This window comes from Schistocerca piceifrons, chromosome 1 (genome assembly GCF_021461385.2).
Source record: "Schistocerca piceifrons isolate TAMUIC-IGC-003096 chromosome 1, iqSchPice1.1, whole genome shotgun sequence".
NCBI lineage: Eukaryota > Metazoa > Arthropoda > Insecta > Orthoptera > Acrididae > Schistocerca > Schistocerca piceifrons.
This window is the reverse complement of record NC_060138.1, coordinates 692,216,918-692,226,865: the sequence shown is the minus strand read 5'-3', so window position 1 is coordinate 692,226,865 and position 9,948 is coordinate 692,216,918. Positions and strand designations below refer to the sequence as shown.

The 9,948-nt window shown below is 43.5% G+C and overlaps 2 non-coding genes across 2 annotated transcripts; one reads left to right on the top strand and one right to left on the bottom strand.

The window, feature by feature from the left end:
- Window positions 1-1,154: 1,154 nt before the first annotated feature.
- Trnaa-agc lies at window positions 1,155-1,227 on the bottom strand. Its single transcript has one exon. It is a non-coding gene; the product is annotated as a tRNA-Ala (tRNA).
- Window positions 1,228-1,385: 158 nt separating this feature from the next.
- On the top strand, window positions 1,386-1,458 carry Trnaa-agc. The gene has a single exon. It is a non-coding gene; the product is annotated as a tRNA-Ala (tRNA).
- Window positions 1,459-9,948: the final 8,490 nt, after the last annotated feature.

The window sequence follows — 9,948 nt, the reverse complement described above, 5'->3', positions numbered from 1 at the left end:
ATTTTTATACAGTTCCCATCGTGAAATCAGGACTAATTCGCGTTTTTCATGTCGGATTCTGTTTTACCATTTTAACGTCCCACGCACTCGTTTGTTGGAACTTAGTGCTTGTGTAAGTAATCACGAGCGATGTACTGGATAATAGCTCGAAACTTGGCGAAATTAGGGAGACTCGGCGACGTGGGAATTTGATAATTTGGTGGAAGTTATCATTCTTATCACAAATGGTCATTAGCTGCTAATTCTAGTTTCTGTTTCTTTACATCGTTCATAGTCGTACAAGAGTATATGTTTTACAGCCTAGTACTCAGGTAATTACTCAAGGACTGCTATATTAGCTCTGGAAACATAGAGGAGCTACGGCATCTCTTTGTGCCTATCTGGCCAGGAAGGGGCACTAAGATTAAAAATGCCAGTCTTCATTCCCAAATTTGGCCCTTCGTTCTCCCTGTCTTTCCGAATACGACCAATCTTATTAAGATTCCGTGTTCATCACTCGTTCTTAGAGGATATATCAGCAAACATAGAGCCTATCCTCCTGACTGGTTCTACTAATGTGTGACGATCTAATGAAAGTTCATTTGATATCGGTGTAGTTTCTCTCTCTCTACAAGATCCAGTCCTGACAAACAGCAATGTAGGCTACTTGTCCGTGAGGTTTTTCCACATAGCGTGGCAGAAATCCTTATACTTTAATACTGTTTACTACGAGTCACTTAGTTCTAAATTCTTGAGTACTAGTACTTTACAGTACCTTCCGTTTGCCGTCTGCTGCATAACAATCCCTAAAGCATTGGACACTGTACACCCACCATCCTTAAGAATAACTGGAAGGCAAATATTTCCTCCATGTAAGATGATTCTTAGTTTCTCAGTGCTAAATACGTTAACATCACGTTCATAATAAAGAAAAGTCCGGCTGAGAAGTACCATAAGTAACGAATCTGAATGCCTTATTGCTTTTTTCAATAGGAACGTATTTTTCCAATATATTGGTTTCCCAAGAAGAACTAAAGACTTAAAAAAACATAAAAAATTTCCAGAATTGATGACATCGAAGTCTCCGCCGTTTGTAGAGTAATATTACTTCTTCCTCGAGAAAGAGAACACTAAATAATTTGAGGTTACCACTTCGGCGAAATCAAAATGTATTCTGGAGGCGCCGGGTATCGATCCCGGTACCTCTCACATGCTAAGCGAGCGCTCTACCATCTGAGCTACGCCCCCAGACATTCACATTCTTCTGTCGCCTTCTTAATGCCGGTCTGCCAGCTACCAGTTTCGCTGCTCCACTTCCAGCCGGCAAAACCTGTTCCTTGCCCTGACAAAAAGCGAGCCGACCGACCAAAAGACTTGTTATAAAACGTTGAAACGGCGAACGGTCAGGGGGCGTAGCTCAGATGGTAGAGCGCTCGCTTAGCATGTGAGAGGTACCGGGATCGATACCCGGCGCCTCCAAGACGTTTTTGTTTTTGTTTTGAATGGTAATAGAGCGCTCGCTTAGCATGAGAGAGGTACCGGGATCGATACCCGGCGCCTCCAAGACGTTTTTGTTTTTGTTTTGAATGGTAATTGTCTAAGACTCACTGATCTAGTCCACCATAGAGAAATATGGCAAAATAGCAATACATTCCTCCTAAAATTTAGCCAAGAGTCATGGGTAGGTACAGGACTTAATATTAATGGCGAGTTGCTCCTTAGCAAGCTCTCGAAACTGCAGTAACACGTCGAGACATGGACTCTACGAAGTTTTGGAAACGTTCAGGAGAGATATTGGCCCACGAATCGTGTTGCTGTGTTACAATCGTCCTTGTGTGATGTTGGGTTCATCGAGCGTACACCGGTGTCGGCAGCATCATGCGAATGCTCTATATGGATAAGACTGGGTGACAAAAAGGGGGGGAGGGGGGGGGGGGAAATGGTCGTGAAGACAACGAGCATGACATGTCACACTTCCTTGCTGAAAAACAGCGACTCCATCGAGCTGCCAGATATGTTCAGAATACGACGTTGTTCTTACGCTTTTAAACTATATTTTACATAATGGGCATCCCTTTCAATGCATGTGGTGAACTGTGGCACAAGCTTTTTATGCCCTCCTCGAAGACATCTCTCGCCTGCTCCTTCCCCCACTTCAGAACCTCTTTCTGCACCTGCTCGTAGGTTGAAAATTTGATTCCATTTATGTGTGCCTTCAGTGAGGTGAAAGATAATGCGAAGGCGCGAAGCCATTAACTGGGTCCAAGGGCTCTTGGTGGCTAAAGCTATGTAAGAACGGGCGTTGTCGCGGAACAAGCACGTCCCTCTCCTCAGCATTCTAATCCTTTTATTTTGAATGTTCCTTTTGAGTTTTTTTAGGGGCTCACAGTATCATTGTGCATTGACGATCTCAGCCTGCGACGAAATTCGACACAGATGACGCTATTTCAGTCTCTAAACTCTGAGGCCATGATTTATTTTGCCCGAAATTGTGGTTTTCAATTTTTTGGCAGACGGGGAATTGGTATGACACCACTGTAACGACTGTCTTTTTGTCTCAGGCGTATAACGAACTACCAACATTTCATCTCCAATAACAACAGAGCACAGAAAATCGTCAACTTCCAACTCGAACCGTTCAAGAAACTCGCGGTCGCTATTGACCAGATTTTCCGTGTGCTACTACATCGGTTGTTTTAGAACCCATCTTGCACACAGTTTCCGGTATCCAAACCTTTCTGTGAGTGTCTTTCATAAGAGAATTTTGTAGAGTGTTGAAAACATCACACAAATTTCATCCACTGTCACTCGGCGGTCTTCACGAACAGTTTCCTAGATTTTTTGCACCAACCCATCAGTCAGTATGGAAGGTTTCCCCACGCGTCTGTTCGTCATGACCACTTGTTCTGCCTCCACTACACTCCCTCCACTACTTAAACACGCTCGATCTGTTCATAACAGCTTCGCCGTAAACTGTCTTGAATAAAAAGAAAAATTGCGGTAGGTGTTACTCCTTCTACGAGTATGAAGTGGATCACAGCATGAGGCCCGCCATCGGCGAGATTTGTTACCAAAATCTTTCACGCAACTGGACACTAAAACACAAGTTTACGTACTGTCGTGTTCCTGCAATGCTCGCCTTCGTTAGGGGATCTCCCAGTATCACTCATTATAGCCAACACTAAAAAAAAGAAAGAAAGAAACCAGAGCCCTTTACGTTCACAGTATAGATACTATCTGAACAAGCGTATTACTATAATGTTGCAAAGGCTTGCAGACGATCTGCAAGAATGTCCACATAACGGGGACCTCACATTTGTCTCACCACCCAGACAATGCGACCAAATTGCGACCATGTGAACATGGACGTAATATAACTGCGCGACCCCCATCTCGACACAACTCTGTTGACACGCAGGGTTCATGGGCATCTGCCACCCTGTCACGCGCCCTTCAGGTCTGTACAACTGAATCGTGATGGAAGAGACCATCTCAGCTGTATGATAAAAATCTATCCGTGAACCAATTAGTTTCATAGCGTCAGAGACACATCTTCACAGCCACATCCGTAAATACACAAGAGCAAAACGTACAAATATCTCGTTTAGCTTAAAATGTAGGAGGACTATGCACGAAACTATATAGGAAAACTATGTATTCACATTTATTTCATGACTTATTTAAAGTGAAAATCAGTAGACGACCAAATATTTTCTGTGACTAGTGATAAAAATGTGCAACCATGAAGAAATTAAAATATGCCAGAACATCACCCCGATATACGAAATCTGCGTAGAATAAGGATAAAGCGGTAAGCTAAATTGATGTAAAAGTATAAAACAATGATATGTATAGGTGATGTTGACCGAGTAAGGTAAAATAAATCTCATAAGTTAGATTATTTGACTGTACGATAAGCAACGAACGTCAAGTCTAGATAAAATGCTGCTTACAAAAATACACCTCTAGCTAGATAAATCGGGGACTGGGGAGAGCGGCATACCAAAAGCGTAACGTCGTCGTGACAACATGAGCCACTCTGAGACCACGTAGACTGGAACTGAGCTGAGGAGAACGGGCGCAAGTACCTAGGAACATATGCAACGAGAGGAGATACAGGAACACAATCACAAACAGTGGCAGAGAAGGGCGGGTAACATCTCTACAGGAAATTCTACCAGTGAAAGGTGGAACAACCTAAGATACAACCATGTCGACCTGAATACGACAGCAAAATAAAACTAATTATATTCGGCTTCGTTAGTAAACTTCTTTAACAGCAGAAAAAATACATAACTGGTGATGTAGGAAAATCATGTTAATTAACATTTCTAGAAGTGAAGCACTGAAATGGCAGCACGGAGAATTGTGGTTTCAAGGAAGAATGCCAAATAACTCCGTGTAGAAATAGTTTGAAATAGGGAATAAACTATACACTGTGGTGACATGAGTTATGTAATACCTTATAATACCGTCTCGGCCCTCATTTTGCCCGGCATAGTGCAGCACATCGGCGTGGCATGAGCTCAACAAGACTTTGAATGTCCCCTGCTGAAATATTGACCCATGCTGCCTCTATTACCATCCATAATCGTGCAAGTGTTGCCAATGCAGGATTTTGTGCATGAACTGACTCTCGATTATGTCCCATAAATATTAGATGAGTTTCATTTCGGACATTCTGGGCGGCCAAATCATTCGCTCGAACTGTCCCGAATGTTCCTCAAACCAATCGCCAACAATTCTGGCCCAGTACATGGCGCTTTGTCGCCCATAAAAATTCCATCATTGTCTGGGAACATGAGGATGACAAACTAAAGGCCGAAATACTAAATGTCTTTTCCAAAGCTGTTTCACAGAGGAAGACTGCACTGTAGTTCCTTCTCTACATTGTCGCACAGATGACAAAATGGTAGATATCGAAATAGACGACAGAGGGATAGAGAAACAATTAAAATCGCTCAAAAGAGGAAAGGCCGCTGGACCTGATGGCATACCAGTTCGATTTTACACGGAGTACGCGAAGGAACTTGCCCCCCTTTTTGCAGCGGTGTACCGTAGGTCTCTAGAAGAGCGTAGCGTTCCAAAGGATTGGAAAAGGGCACAGGTAATCCCCGTTTTCAAGAAGGGACGTCGAACAGATGTGCAGAACTATAGACCTATATCTCTAACGTCGATCAGTTGTAGAATTTTGGAACACGTATTATGTTCGAGTATAATGACTTTTCTGGAGACTAGAAATCTACTCTGTAGGAATCAGCATGGGTTTCGAAAAAGACGATCGTGTGAAACCCAGCTCGCGCTATTCGTCCACGAGACTCAGAGGGCCATAGACACGGGTTCCCAGGTAGATGCCGTGTTTCTTGACTTCCGCAAGGCGTTCGATACAGTTCCCCACAGTTGTTTAATGAACAAAGTAAGAGCATATGGACTATCAGACCAATTGTCTGATTAGATTGATGAGTTCCAAGATAACAGAGAGCAGCATGTCATTCTCAATGGAGAGAAGTCTTCCGAAGTAAGAGTGATTTAGGTGTGCCGCAGGGGATTGTCGTAGGACCGTTGCTATTCACAATATACATAAATGACCTTGTGGATGACATCGGAAGTTCACTGAGGCTTTTTGCGGACGGTGCTGTGGTATATCGAGAGGTTGTAACAATGGAAAATTGTACTGAAATGTAGGAGGATCTGCAGCGAATTGAAGCATGGTGCAGGGAATGGCAATTGAATCTCAATGTAGACAAGTGTAATGTGCTGCGAATGCATAGAAAGAAAGATCCCTGATCATTTAGCTACAATATAGCAGGTCAGCAACTGAAAGCAGTTAATTCCATAAATTATCTGGGAGTACGCATTAAGAGTGATTTAAAAAGGAATGATCATATAAAGTTGATCGTCGGTAAAGCAGATGCCAGACAGATTCAATGGAAGAATCCTAAGGAAATGCAATCCGAAAACAAAGGAAGTAGGTTACAGTACACTTGTTCGCCCACTGCTTGAATACTGCTCAGCAGTGTGGGATCCGTACCAGATAGGGTTGATAGAAGAGAGAGGATCCAACGGAGAGCAGCGCGCTTCGTTACAGGATCATTTAGTAATCGCGAAAGCGTTACGGAGATGATAGATAAACTCCAGTGGAAGACTCTACAGGAGAGACGCTTAGTAGCTCGGTACGGGCTTTTGTTAAAGTTTCGAGAACATACCTTCACCGAGGAGTCAAGCAGTATATTGCTCCCTCCTGCGTATATCTCGCAAAGAGACCATGAGGATAAAATCAGAGTGATTAGAGCACACACAGAGGCATACCGACAATCCTTCTTTCCACGAACAATACGAGACTGGAATAGAAGGGAGAACCGATAGAGGTACTCAAGGTACCCTCCGCCACACACCGGCAGGTGGCTTGCGGAGTATGGATGTAGATGTAGATGTAGATGTAGAAGTTCATGAATGGTTGCAAACCGTCTGCAAGTTGCTGAACATAGTCATTTCCAATCAATGAATCGTTCAGTTGGACCAGAGGACGCAGTCGATTCCATGTAAACACATCCCACACCATTATGGAGCTACCACCAGCTTGCACAGTACCTTGTTGACAACTGGGGTCTATGGCTTCGTGAGGTCTGTGCCACACTAACTCCACCATCAGCTCTTGCTCGCCTAACAAGGCTACTGTTTTCCAGTCATCTAGAGTCCAACCGATATGGTCACGAGTCCAGGAAAGGTGCTACAGGCGATGTCGCGTTAGCAGGGGCGCCAGCGTCGGCCGTCTGCTGCTATAGCCCATTTACGCCAAAGCTGGCGCCACTATCGTAACGGATACTTTCGTCGTACGTCCCACATTGATTTCTGCGGTTATTTCACTCAGAGTTGCTTGTCTGTTAGCACTGACAACTCCACGCAAACGCTGCTGTTCTCGGTCGCTAAGTGAAGGCCGTCGTCCACTGCGTTGTCAGTGGTGAGAGGTAATGCCTGGGATTTGATATTCTCAGCACACTCTTCACACTGTGAATCTCGGAATATTGAATTCCCTAACGATTCCCGACGTAGGTTTCATGACCCACACATATCATAGTTTATACTTTTATATCCATTTACTTTACTGCTTTATCCTTATCCTACATTTACTACACCGAAATGATGTTCCATGCATTCTGCCGAGTTTTAACTTAGATTACCGACTTCTTGACAATTGAACATTTTTATCATAACTCACTGAGAATATTTGGTCATCTACTGATTATCCCTTGAACTGAGTCATGAAATAAATGTGAGTACATGATTTTGCTGTATAGTTTCGTGCAAAGTTCACCTACAATTTAACCGAAACACGATCTTTCTACGCATTTCTCTTGTTTATACGCAAATGTATTCCTGAAGATTTGGCTCTAACGCCATGAAACTAGTTGGTTCAAATGGCTCTGAGCACTATGGGACTCAACTGCTGTGGTTATCAGTCCCCTAGAACTTAGAACTACTTAAACCTAACTAACCTAAGGACATCACACACATCCATGCCCGAGGCAGGATTCGAACCTGCGACCGTAGCAGTCGCACGGCTCCGGACTGCGCGCCTAGAACCGCGAGACCACCGCGGCCGGCAAACTAGTTGGATCATACATAAATATTTATCATACAGCTGAAGCAGTCTTTTTCATCATGATACAATTCTACCGTTGTGGATGGCCACAGTACAAAATTTGCTGCTATACAACTGAAACCGGGACTCGGTGGACCATTCTGTACTCCGCCACTGTTCGGTGGTCCAGAGCCGATGTTCGCTAGCGCATAGCATTTGTTGGGTTCTGTGTCGAGTTCCGAGCAAGGAAACACGAGGGAGTCGGCTCCAGCTCAAGCCTATGAGTTACTTTTGTCTCCGAACAAGCCGGGTAGAAAAAGGTTCCTGACGCCACACATTCAAATTCAAACTGACGGCGATCTGACTCCTGACTCATGACGGCGATCTGACTCACGGAAGACTGTCGATAGCACAATATGGCACTGGGTAGGCGACGTGACGTCCATTGATCAAGCACTTGCCCTCCACTTCTGTGGTCAGCGCCGCAGAATGTCATACGAGGGGCCCGGTTCGATTCGTGGCTAGTCGGAGATTTTCTCCGGTCAGAGACTGGCTGTTGTGTTGTTTTCACCATCATATCATCATCATCTACACGCAAGTCGCCGAAGGGGCGTCACCTAAATTGACTTGCACTAAGCGACTGGTCTACCCAACGGGAGGCCCTCGCCACACATTTCGTTTCATCCAACACGTGTTCGTCCCATGCGGCGATTTACGATTATAGGATCATAGGTTGCAGTAGGTACTGGGAGATGAAGAAGCTTGCACAGGATAGAGTGGCATGGGGAACTGCATCAGACCAGTCTCAGGACTGAAGACCACAACAATAACAGTCTTTGCAATACTGAACCACTCAAGACCCCTGTGTTGACCTCGAAATTCCTGTGTAATGTCCTATATACTTCTACATCTCGCACCGATGATCATCCCACGTTCAAAGTGGGTTAACTCTCATTGTGCTGACATGTGTCACTACACAACTGCCTGTAACAGACTGCTCAGATATTGTGTCTACATTCGCGAAGTATGCCACATCCAGTGACTAAATTCGTTCATCTTACACAGCTCATCATCAAACGGGACAAAACTTCTGCGATTTTTGGCAATTTATAAAAACTAAGTTGATTCCATTCAAAAAAGAAAAAATAGATAGGGTTCTGCTGTAATCTGGACACCATACACATGTTTCCAGTACAATAATTTACAACCTGTGAAACATTTTGATCTCTGTGACATGTCTTTCATCATTAGTCTCATTGAATTGCTTTTGTGAGATTTTATACATATCTTTAGCGTAACATTATACGTGTTTTTTACGTGTCCATAGCTAGTGGTTACGCTGACGACTTTTTATGTTACCATAAGTTAACGGCTGTCAAAGCGAGACCGAGAAGTGAAAATAGGATTCGTGGTATCTCTCTTGCTGCTGCGCAGAAGCCTGGAACGCAGTGGCCAGCTCAAAGGGTGCTTTCAGCTATCCTAAGTGTTAGTGTCTAGTGAAGAGAAGCGAGTCCACACATGAAACAGAGTAATCTAGAGAGAAATCACGAACTAAATCCTTTTGAACACGAAAATATGAGGAAGAATCACATCTCTCATACCTTGCTTATGTCTCAGTTGGAAATATCAGCTGATATATAATTTACCTGTAGGAGAGGGGACTGTGAGCAACCGCGATTGCAGGCAGGAACGTATGCGGGTCTTTCGTATCGTCTTCAGCGTGACGTAATCAGGAAGAGATCCACGGGTCAAGAATAGACAATGTTGCTATAAACGTTATAAAAAGTATTAAGTGGACGGGAAGATGTTGCAAGAAAAGCATGCAATTCTACTAGACAGTTAGAGGTTCAAAATTTTGGCAAATTAAAGGTAGTAGAGAGTGATTTCTTAGTACAGTAAGTCAACAGACTTGCCACGGTACGTTAAGCAAATTATTAATTAAAAAAAGGAACTAATTCACAGTAAACAGTGGGGACCTTATAACAATGATAACATAACCTGGACGAGACATTTAATGCTGCTATTCGTAGCCCATCCATTCCTGAATATGATGTATCAATTCGGGAAAAATCCAGGTAAACAGAAGTAGTCGCGAATTTAGCCTTTTTTTAACTGCAAAGAAGGAGACAAATTATTAAACTGGGAGAAATGCTTTTATAAATTGTTATAAGACGATAGAACTTAGAAGTGTTTTATTGACTGGGATATAGTTAGCAGAAGACTGAAATACTTAGAATTTAACGAGCGCCATTATTTTATTTACGTGAAAGACTGGACGGCGAGATGAAAGAACTGAAACGATATACCATGAGGCCAAAAATCTCACTACTTGGAACTCCTTGTATCAGATCGCTGTTTCAATAAAGGCTTAAAAATGTAATTCCCCG